General features: G+C 40.5%; 1 pseudogene; it reads left to right on the top strand.

Annotated features, from left to right (window-relative positions):
* Positions 1–1,939: 1,939 nt before the first annotated feature.
* LOC143819853 (prefoldin subunit 4 pseudogene) lies at positions 1,940–2,343 on the top strand (annotated as a pseudogene).
* Positions 2,344–11,732: the final 9,389 nt, after the last annotated feature.

The raw sequence follows: 11,732 nt of genomic DNA, 5'->3' as shown, positions 1-11,732 counted from the left end.
TGAAGCGGAGATCAAATGCAGCACATCACCAAAAGGGGATGTGGACCTTAATATGTTCACCTTCCTGGAGGGATTACTATTACTACCTAATATTACTATTAGGCTTCAAAATTGCTCAACAATTGCTCTTTTTGGAAACCAGACTTTTTACTTAGACAGAATTCTATTTTTTTTCTTATAAAACCTGTGCTCATTATTATATAGCCATGTCTGAAAATCAAGGTCACTGAGATTTTTCATGACTTCACAGTTAATCAGTCTTCTCTGAAGTGAACTTACCAAATGCTTGGAGAGATGGGTTGGGTTTAGTTCTAACCTTTCCTGTCTGTGATAGACTCTTGAACTTTAGTCAACAGATTGTCCCTGGCTCAATGCTTTTAAACACTTTCCACCTTTATCTTATACATCTTTGAGAACAAAACTGGCTTGCTGAATTGTTCGGAAACTTGTTTATACTGGTGTCCTATCTTAAAAAAATAAATGAAAGATAATGTCACTCACAAAGTGAATCCTTCACCACAGTGAGACTTTTCACAAATGACATGGAGATAGTCCTAAATTCATGCTTTGCTCAGTTTGATAACAGTATCTTTTGAAGTATCACTGAAGCGTCTGCAGAGGGCAGAAAAGTCTCTCCAAACACCCTGTATTGATCTAAAACTGCCTGAACAATGCTAAGATAGTAATGATTTTGAGGCATTGGGTTTCAGACTTTTCAGTAACCACAATGACCAAGAAGTCCTAAACCATATCTCAGAATGGCTTAGGATACCAGTAAACCCCTAGTACAAAACATGCCAGACTCAAGGATTTGCTGGTACATTTGATAATACACCAGGACTGGCATTCCAATGTATCTTATTTATGTACTTATTTACAAAAATTATATCCCATATTTTTTGGCCTTATAAGGCTTCCAGGGTGGCTAACAAATAAAAACTTACATGGGTATAACTCCAGAGTTGGCACAGAACTGGGTTTATATTCAACAGTGCAATCCTAAAAATAGTTACACCTTTCTAAGTCCCTTAAAGTCAATGGGTTTAAAAGAGTAACACTTCTTGGTATTACATTCCCAATCCTCTCTAGCCTGCTCAAGGCATCATTATAATAATATACCATCAGTAGTCCTGGGGAGGGGAGGGGGAATTTCACTATGCCCATTTCTCCTGCATAGAATTACTTCTTTTGACCTCAAATTTGAATAGCCATGTGATTCTTTGCATTTGCATCACTTGTTCTACAATAGGTTTCAGGACAAGGATTGGACCTGCCATATGACTTTCCCAATTTACTTCAGATACAGAACTCTTGGGATGCTATTCGCCATTTGAATTTTAAAAATTGTTTTGTGCATGTGTAGTAGTGTTATTGCATGATTACAAAGAAAAAAGTACGTTTTTTAAAAAATGCGTAATTCGAGCTCTTCTGATTCACATTACTAGTGTATATTTTAAGTGTCCATTTAAAGTTCATTTAAGAGTATGTGTTAATGATGGCATGGTAATGGAAAAATCAAATCCTCATTAGAAAAATGAGTTACCTCCCAAAGGAAAAAGAAATATGTTGGAAAGGAGGATTCAGAAACCATGGGGGAAGAGGCTGCAGAATTCAATCTCCTCCCCGGGGGGGGGGGATTTTGTGCAGAACTTTTGACATTGATCAAATCCTTAAGAAAACAGAAGCAGGAGGCTGATGTACTGCAAGCCACAATACAATTAAGCCTGCAGCCAACTAAGCCTGCAGCCAGTCATAGCACTCCCAAATAATATATAAACCCCAGACAGAACACCAATAGCTCAGATGATAGAGTGTGTGATGTGAAAGTACATCTTTCAGACTTCATACTACTCACAACATAAAAACACACGGGGACCGTAATGTTGGAAAACCCAAAGAGAAATTGACACAAAATTGAACACTTTGGGCAATCCCAAAGATGGCGGCCACCATGAAGAAAGCGGTGGCAGAAGAAGTCAACATCACGTTTGAAGATCAACAGTAAATCAACATGTTTGCAAGGAACACCAGCATAATTACAGAACTGAAAGAAGAAATCAAGGATAAAAACAAACAGCTCCAGAACCTGGGAAATTCCTGTGATGATGTCATGATGCTAAATGATGATTCACTGCTGATAACCTATCAAATTGGAGATGTCTTCATTAGCCACCCCCAAGTTGAAATGCAAGATATGTTGGAGGAAGCAAATAAAACTTGAAGGAAGAGATTTGAGCTTTGGAGTCATGGGTAGAGACCATCCAGAGAGTATTATCAGACCTTAAAGTCCAGCTCTGTGCAAAGTTTGGCAACAATATAAATCTTGAGGCAGAATATAATTAAAGACCCTAGAAATTGTACTAATTGTTTCCCTATTACAATAATGTTTTAAGAGGCTCTACCTATTTTTGTAAAGAAAATTACATTTGGTTGTACATGTCATATAGCTAAATGAACATATCTTATTTTGCTTACCTACAACTATTTATGTTAAGACAATAAATCAAAATATTGCTGATGGAAGCCCCCCCAAAGCAAACAAAATGAAACACTTTGTACTAACAACCAAGAAAGAAACATTGCTATAGCACATTGCTGCTCAGAACTCAGAACACAAACTAGGAGCCTCCATTCTTCCATCTAAGTATCTAAGAACAATGCTCTTCATATAGATAAACAAGTTTTTAAAACCATTCTTCAATATGTGGCTGCTGTAAATGATTCACCTATACCTCCCATGTAAGTTCTTTGTGTATGGGCCCAACAGCTCTTCATTATACAACAGCTGCTATAAGTCAGTATGCACAATGCAGAAAGGAAGGGTGTTCTTAAGACATCCTTCAGGTATATCACCACATGCTGGTAAATCTTCCCTGCAAGTGAAGATGATAAGGAGCATAACAGTCCTGGAAGATTGTCAATCAATTAATCTGTCTAATTCTCAACACAGCCCCATTACAACCAGAGGCTGGGACAAGGGACAAAAAGACAGCTATTTCTACAAACTTGGGAATCACCCAAACTTTGCACTGAAACCTTTTAAAAATGGGTGAGGGGGTTGCAGAAAAAATGAAGTGCCCACTTCAGAGTCTTTCAGGTTCCCTACTATGCTGGCCCCACTCAAAGATTTCTTGGGAGAAAGTAAACTATCAACAGAAGAAGGGAAATTTGAAAGTATTTCTAGGTCTCGTTTGGGATCTCCAGGATTAGAAGTGAATTGCATATGAATAATGGACTCCAGGCACAACAATGGATAGAATGTTATTGTTATTGTTATTGTTATTGTTAGATTTATTTCCCGCCTATCCCGATAGGCTCGAGGCGGGTCACAACAACTAATCTCATTAAAATTCCCATTAAAATATCAATCTACTAACATGGCGGCTAAAAATCCCATCCCTCCCCCAATTATTAAGAGGTGAAGAGGAAAGGATAGGGGAGTAGCGTATACTCCAACTCCTAGTATATGCATACTATCCATCGTCAGAAAACTCATGATGAATCCTATGCTAGATATAAATACCACAAATTAAATAAACTCACATTACTGATGTTTAGACTTTTCCCCCCCTACTGCAGTCTACTGAGACCCTTGAGAAGCTACTCTTGTAGACTGTTAGGAACAACACGGGATATGCCATCGAGTGGCTGCAAATTGAAGAAATTACTAGAAATCACTACCAGTTTGTACAGAAACATTTTTGTGGTTCACACAAGAGGTAATATGTTTGTGATTTCCAATTATACTTTCTTTTAGTGTCTTTCCATTCAACATTGTTCTTAAGTTGTTGTTGATAGGTGTGAAGTCATGTACGACCCATGGCAACCCCAATGAACCTCCAGGCATTCCTGTCCTCTACCATTCCTCAAAGTCCATTTAAGTTTACACCAACTGCTTCAGTGACTCCATCCAGCCACCTCATTCCCTGTTGTCCCCTTCTTCTTTTGCCCTCAATCGCTCCCAGCATTAGGCTCTTCTCCAGGGAGTCCTTCCTTCTCATGAGGTGGCCAAAGTATTTGAGTTTCATCTTCAGGATCTGGCCTTCTAAGGAGCAGTCAGGGCTGATCTCCTCTAGGACTGACCGGTTTGTTCGCCTTGCAGTCCAAGGGACTCGCAAGAGTCTTCTCCAGCACCAGAGTTCAAAAGCCTCAATTCTTTGACACTCGGCCTTCCTTATGGTCCAACTTTCATAGCCATACATTGCAACTGGGAATACCATAGCCTTGACTAAACGCACTTTCGTTGGCAGGGTGATGTCTCTGCTTTTTAGGATGCTGTCTAGATTTTCCATAGCTTTCCTCCCCAGGAGGAATTTCTTTGCTGCAGTCCCCATCTGCAGTGATCTTGGAGCCCAGGAAAATAAAATCTGTTACCACCTCCATTTCTTCCCCAGTTCTTAAGTACTGGGTTGTATTTTCTGAGGCTTTTAAGGTGACATCTGGGTAATGGCAAAAATCAGTTCTGCAAATTCACTCTGCTTGCAGTTGTATAGGATCCAATGACATGTGTGTTTATTTTATTACCATTTGTGCATAAGTAATGACTGGCAAACCACCCCAATTGAGTCTGCCATGAAAACGCTGGAGGGGTTCACCCCAAGGGTCAGACATGACTCGGTGCTTGCACAGGGGGATACCTTTACCTTTACAATGTTTGAAATATGGTAAAGGTTGATTTTTTCACATGTGAACGTTGATTGCCCATAATAATGTCCAAGAACTCAGAGACATACCAGTTAATATTAATACAGAGAATCTCCTAAATAGCATTCTTAGCATGTGATATCTGCCAAGTGCAGACCATAGTGAAGACTGACATTCATCTACCAAATATTCTGAGTATATTCTGTGTGTCTCATGTAAAAACTGACTTGCATACTAATTTTCAGTACATGCATTATGCCACTACAACTGTAGTGGCACTACAAATACACAAACTATTTGCTATTATTTATTATTTGCTAACTTACTTCATTTATACTCCATCTTTCTCCCCAATGGGTACCCAAAGCAATTGACTTTGTTTGCCTATCCTTCATTTTGCCAGTCTTGCATGGCCTGCCAGCTCACTGATAATTGATAATATTTATGGATAAAGATGGAATAAGGAAACTTTTTTTCTGCAAAGAGTAAGATTGTAAAAAAATATAGGAAGAAAAATTCCTCCAGAAACTCCTTGGGACAATTAAGTCACTAATTAACATTTCATTTCTGTCAGTTAAGCAGTCAACTTGTAAAAAAGAGACCATTAGGATAACAATAGACAGGAGGCTCTCCAGTAAGTTGTTACTCCTTCGCCATCTTGAATCTCCTCCAGGCTCATTGATGAATGATTGAATGAAGAAGCTCTTTTTGTCAAGAATAAAAGATACACATGTATTATTGAAAATATATGTTCTGCTGTTATTTTTGTTGTTTGTGTGTGTGTGTGTGTGTGTGAGGGAGAGATCCTCCCATAAATCACCCAGATAAAACACAAAAAAGGCAGCATTATTAGGCGACTTTGTACCTTTGATCAAAGAGCTTGAGTGCAGCATGCCGCTGTTTGTTTTCTTTACAGCTGAAGCTTTGGATCTAGGCTCCCAGAAAAGAATGAATTAATCCTAATGGTCACAATGGCAAATCTTTAACAGGATCATTAAAGCCAGCATTTGATTTTTTCCCAATGGATCAGTCTGAATTTTTCTTTTGAAGAGAAACTACACTTAAAATTGCTATTTGGACAAGAAAGAAAGAAAGAAAGAAAGAAAGAAAGAAAGAAAGAAAGAAAGAAAGAAAGAAAGAAAGAAAGAAAGAAAGAAAGAAACATACATACATACATACATACATACATACATACATACATACATACATACATACACACACCACTAGGGTACATAGAAGACTATTAAATTTGTTCCACTAGTTCCTTTAATTCCTTTAGGAACACCAGTTTAAAAGCAAACTGAAGCATCCCTTTGATCTAAAGATATCTATTGGAGGGTACTCCAAAAGTAGGGGATTCTAAAAAGGAAGTGCCCAATGAAAAATCCTCAATTACCTTAAGAACTAGCCTTCAATGTGCTTTTAAGAATCACTGGGCTCTCTGTCTTCTTCACTCTCTGCTTGAAATTTCAGCTTTCAGAATACAGGGGCGCTTTAAGCAATTATTTATGATAGCATTACCTCATCGTCATTTTCAGTCATGCACATCAAGTAAAGTTGCTTTCTCAGACTAAGCATCGTAATCCAATTGAATTTTTTTTAAAAAAATCTCTCCACTTACCTCCTCTAATTGATGAAATATTGTCTCATGAGAGATACTGCCATTCTTTGATTGTGTAACTCTTAAGTTAGGTTTGAAATGGAAATATGACTCGATGCTGTGATGCATTCAGTGCTTCATAGGCTTTCCAGAGTTGTATTTATTTCTATGATTGCTCTGCATCTAGAAGATGACACATTTTTTAGCTATTAAAGTCACAAAAACAGAACATAAGGGGGATTAAAGGGTATAACAAACACCGAGAAACACCCTGAAAAAACATACACCAGGTTGACTAAGAAAATAAGGGAGGAAGCATGTTGGGTGGAAGGCAATATTAACACTCACAACATGGAGAGACCAATAGACTCAGCAGCAAAATGACCAGTGTTTAATGGAAAGAGAAGAGGGACCTACATTCAAGTACATGTATATGTATGGATCCAATAACACACACACAGAGACTGGGGCAGGATATAGGGTATAGGGTAAAATACCACCCCTGTCAATGTTGACACATTTGTTTCAAAAACAGTGATTTTATGAAATCTCCGAAATTAGACAATGATCTTGGAGAAATGTTGATGTGTTCTCTGGAGATAGATAATGGTTATGATTGCCTTACCTAAGGAGGACTAGAGGCATTTAAAGGTTCTCAATGAACCTTTGAGTACTGGACAAGGAAGCTATTAAGTTTGGGAAAGATGTTATGTATTGCTGATTCAGGTAGATGGGTGCAAGGCAAACGAGATTGGGAAGCTGATGAGTTACTTGCCAGTTCAAGGGAAACCTATTGTTCTAAATTCCTCTGGTGGAGAAAATCACCAATAGGTCAGCTATTCCTTCTCACTCATTCTAAACTATATGCCCAGGTTTGTCTTAGAGACTGGCATCCATGTCTGTGTCCTGTTAGATCAGGCAGCATATTCACACTTATGGTTTGGTTGACTTTTGTGTGTACGTGTCCTTTTCAGCCAGGCAGTGAAGAGCAAGTGATATTTTACACATTAAAGGAATGATGTTTATGCCTTTCTAAACTGCACCACAATGAGAGGAGGATCTGGCTGCTAACACCCTCTGGTCTCCTGTTGGGACCTGTTAGCTCTTCCACATAGGTATGCTACTACAAAAATATTCAGTACTGCCAGAGTGAAGGGAATAGTCTAATGTCAGCTGCTCACTAATCAAGAGTTACATTCTTCTATGTTTCTTGACGTTAAGGGTTAAGAAAGGTATAATTCTGCTTAGATGAGGCAGTGAGTGTCATAGACTCTATGACCTTCCCAGGATATGCAGAAACTTAGGCAAAATAAATAGCTATAGGTCATTGAGTTAAACTATTCTGATATAGAATGTATCTCAAATTCCCTTTTAAGAGACTGCTCTTATTTCTCATTAATTAAGATCAGAATCTTTTTTATTAGAGCTTCATGCCCTGAAGGAGACCACACAGTTTATCAGTATCCGTCTGCCTGTTGAATAGTACCAAACTCTTTTTTGTTTTTCATAATTACAAAGTGACACAGTTTGTAGTTTTTTGTTTTTTTTTGCATTTCCACTTCTGACAATACATTTGTATTTCAGTCATCCCCAAACTAGCTGAACTATAATTCATGTTTTCTATAATAGTTTTGGGTTTTATTCAACTTGCTTTCATCTACATGATTGTTGTGTCTGTTTTTATTTGTCTGGTTCTTTTGTAGAATAATTTATTGCTGTTGTTTATGGTTGACTTGCAGGATGGCATTTTGGGCTGGAATAAGATGTGACACACAGTTGGATATAAACATGGCCACAGCTTTATTACCTCCCCACAGGAGGGTTGGAACAGCATGGGAGAAGGAGCCTGACCTAGCAGTCAGTGGACTGCACCAAACCCCGCAGAGTCCAGAGGTGTCCTGGGGATCCACACCATTCCCAGCTGGGAGAGCAGATCCCCTTGCCTACTGAAGTCCACCCTATAGGAAGCAACCTATGTGGGGGAGCATGAGCTTTCCACCTCATTTAGCTGTCCTCAGGCCACCTGGCAATGAGCCCCTGGCCCCCAGCAGGGTTAGCCGCACTCATTTACATGCCACCTCCAATGGAGGCCCTGAACCCCAGGGAGTCCGATCACCCACAAGACTCCGAGTCAACAGGCTCCATCCCATGTAAAACCCGCAGCTGTGACAAAATATTAACCATGAAACATCTACCTCAGACACAGTCACACAGCTGTATACATATCACATAGAGTGGGAGGCAGGGAAGGTGCTCTGCAGCATTCTAAGTTAAGAGGATGGGGCCCAAGTGTGTGATGCCTTTATAGGTGCCATGGGACCCACCTACCTCTTCTACCTCTGCACAGGCTGTTGGGGCAGTCACATCCACTTTCAGCCGGCCCTCCACTGCATCAACCGGTGGCTCTGCTTATTCTTTGCTATACATTATATATGATTTCATGGCTTCAGCTGCTGTTTTAGTGTTTTTGGTTAATATTTGTTGCTTATTTCAAGTAGATCTCAGGAGATGTATCTAAGAAGTCATTTAACACACGTGTGCCATTCTGTCCACAGTATTGCATTTGTTTCTTGGATCATAGCCATCTATTTTAAAGGTCAGAACTAGAGAAGGGCATGAACCAGCTCACAAACTAAAGTTTTGATTAATTTTGGCCAGTTCATGGTTCAAAACAACAGTGGGCAGAATTTGGAAGGTATGTAGAGGAGCATCTGGGGGAGGTCCCCTGTGAATTTGTCTCTAGTTTGCATGGATTATATTCTAGACACTCTGGAGCCTCCTGGACCTGAATCTGTCAAAATGACTGCCTGTCATTCCCCAAAAAAGCATTTTCCTTTGGGGCCCCTTCTTTGGAGCACTCTAACTATAAACTCAAAAATCACCAAATTGAAGATCATGTAGAGCAGGGGTAGTCAACCTGGGGTCCTCCAGATGTTCATGGACTACAATTCCCATGGGCCCCTGCCAGCAAATGCAAGAGTGACTGACCAATAGGCAACAGTTGGTGGATGAGGTGAAGGAGGTGGGGACCCTAGGGGGAAGTGACCATGTACTCAAAGAATTCCTTTTGAGATCGGGGGGGGGGGGCAAGGAAGCTTTTAGTCATACGCGGATGTTGGATTTTCGTAGGGCAAACTTTAATAAACTCAGAGACATGATGAGTGTCATACCATGGCCAAGAATGCTGGAAGGGAAGGGAGCATGTGAAGGGTGGGTGCTACTCAAACAAGAGCTATTGCATGCTCAATCAATGACTATCCCAGAAAGACGAAAACACTGCAGGAGCTCTAAGAAGCCTATTTGGATGAACAGAGAACTTCAAGAGGAACTAAGAAAGAAAAGGGAAATGTTCAGGAAATGGAGGGTAGGACAGCTCTAAAGAAGAGTACCTACAGGTTACTAGGCACGGTAGATCAATCATCAGAAAGGCCAAAGCTGAGAGTGAGCTAAGATTGGCCAGGGAAGCCCATTGTAAAAAGAAAAGATTTTTCAGTTATGTGAGGAGCAAACGTAAAGTAAAGGAGGCAATAGGCCCACTGTTGGGTGCGGATGGACAAACTCTAACAGAGGATGGAGAGAAAGCAGAAAGGCTCAGCGCCTATTTTACATCCGTTTTTCCCCACAGGTCAAAGTGTTTAGGCACATCTAGAGATGGCAGTAGCCAAGGTATAATCTCTGGGTGGCAGGTTGACATGGACAGAGAGGTTGTCGAGAGGCATTTAGCTGCATTGGATGAGTTCAAATCCCCTGGGCCAGATGAAATGCACCGAGAGTGCTCAAAGAACTTTCCGGAGAACTTGCAGAACCCTTGTCCATCATCTTCGGGATCTCTTTAAGGACTGGAGATGTCCCGGAGGACTGGAAGAGAGCAAACATTATTCCGATCTTCAAAAAAGGAAGGAAGGATGACCCGGGAAACTCCAGACCAGTGAGTCTGACCTCTGTTTTGGGGAAGATAATGGAGCAGGTATTAAAGGGAGCGATCTGCAAACATCTGGAGGACAATTTGGTTATCCAAGGAAGTCAGCATGGATTTGTCTCCAACAGGTCCTGTCAGACCAACCTTTTTTGACCTAGTAACAGATTTGCTGGATCGTGGAAATTCGGTTGAGGTCGTTTACTTGGATTTTAGTAAAGCTTTTGATAAGGTTCCCCATGATGCTCTGATGGATAAATTGAAGGACTGCAATCTGGATTTTCATACAGTTAGGTGGATAGGGAATTGGTTAGAGAACCGCACTCAAAGAGTTGTTGTCAATGGTGTTTCATCAGACTGGAGGGAGGTGAGTAGCGGGGTACCTCAGGGCTTGGTGCTCGGTCCGGTACTTTTTAACATATTTATTAATGATCTAGATGAGGGGGTGGAGGGACTACTCATCAAGTTTGCATATGACACCAAATTGGGAGGACTGGCAAATACTCCAGAAGATAGAGACAGAGTTCAAAGAGATCTGAACACAATGGAAAAATGGGCAAATGAGAACAAGATGCAATTTAATAAAGATAAGTGTAAAGTTCTGCATCTGGGTCAGAAAAATGAAAAGCATACCAATGTAAACTAAACTAAACATGAGCAGGCAGTGTGTTGCAGCGGTAAAAAAGGCAAATGCCATTTTGGGCTGTATCAACAGGGGCATCACATCAAAATCACAAGATGTCATAGTCCCATTGTATACGGTACTGGTCAGACCACACCTGGAGTACTGTGTGCAGTTCTGGAGGCCTCACTTCAAGAAGGACATAGATAAAATTGAAAGGGTACAGAGGAGAGCGATGAGGATGATCTGGGGCCAAGGGACCAAGCCCTATGAAGATATGTTGAGGGACTTGGGAATGTTCAGCCTGGAGAAAAGGAGGTTGAGAGGGGACATGATAGCCCTCTTTAAGTATTTGAAATGTTGTCACTTGGAGGAGGGCAGGATGCTGTTTCCGTTGGCTGCAGAGGAGAGTACGCGCAGTAATGGGTTTAAACTACAGGTACGATATAGGCTAGGTATCAGGAAAACAATTTTCACATTCAAAGTAATTCAGCAGCGGAATAGGCTGCCTAAGGAGGTGGTGAGCTCCCCCTCACTGGCAGTCTTCAAGCAAAGGTTGTATACACACTTTTCTGGGATGCTTTAGGATGCTTTGGAGTGATTCTGTGTTTAGCAGGGGGTTGGACTAGATGGCCGGTATCGCCCCTTCCAACTCTATGATTCTATGAACATTTGGAGTACCACAGGTTGACTACCCCTGATGTAGATGAAAGTCATCTGGAGATTGTTTGAGAGTTTGGTCCCTCTGGCCTGCTGAAGTACTGTTTGACTGATTCATGACCCTCATTAATTGAACCAGTTCATTTGGAGCTTAAAAGTTCATGAAAGTTCATGGGTCATTAATCAGGAACCCCATGAACTACAAATTGAACCACATTTTTCTAGTTTATGTACATTCCTCCAAACCTTTTCCATATATAAACTTCAAAATAATCTATTTAAAAATAAGA

The sequence above is a fragment of the Paroedura picta genome, chromosome 10 (assembly GCF_049243985.1).
Source record: "Paroedura picta isolate Pp20150507F chromosome 10, Ppicta_v3.0, whole genome shotgun sequence".
In the NCBI taxonomy this organism is placed as follows: Eukaryota; Metazoa; Chordata; class Lepidosauria; order Squamata; family Gekkonidae; genus Paroedura; species Paroedura picta.
This window is presented reverse-complemented; position numbering and strand designations above follow the sequence as displayed.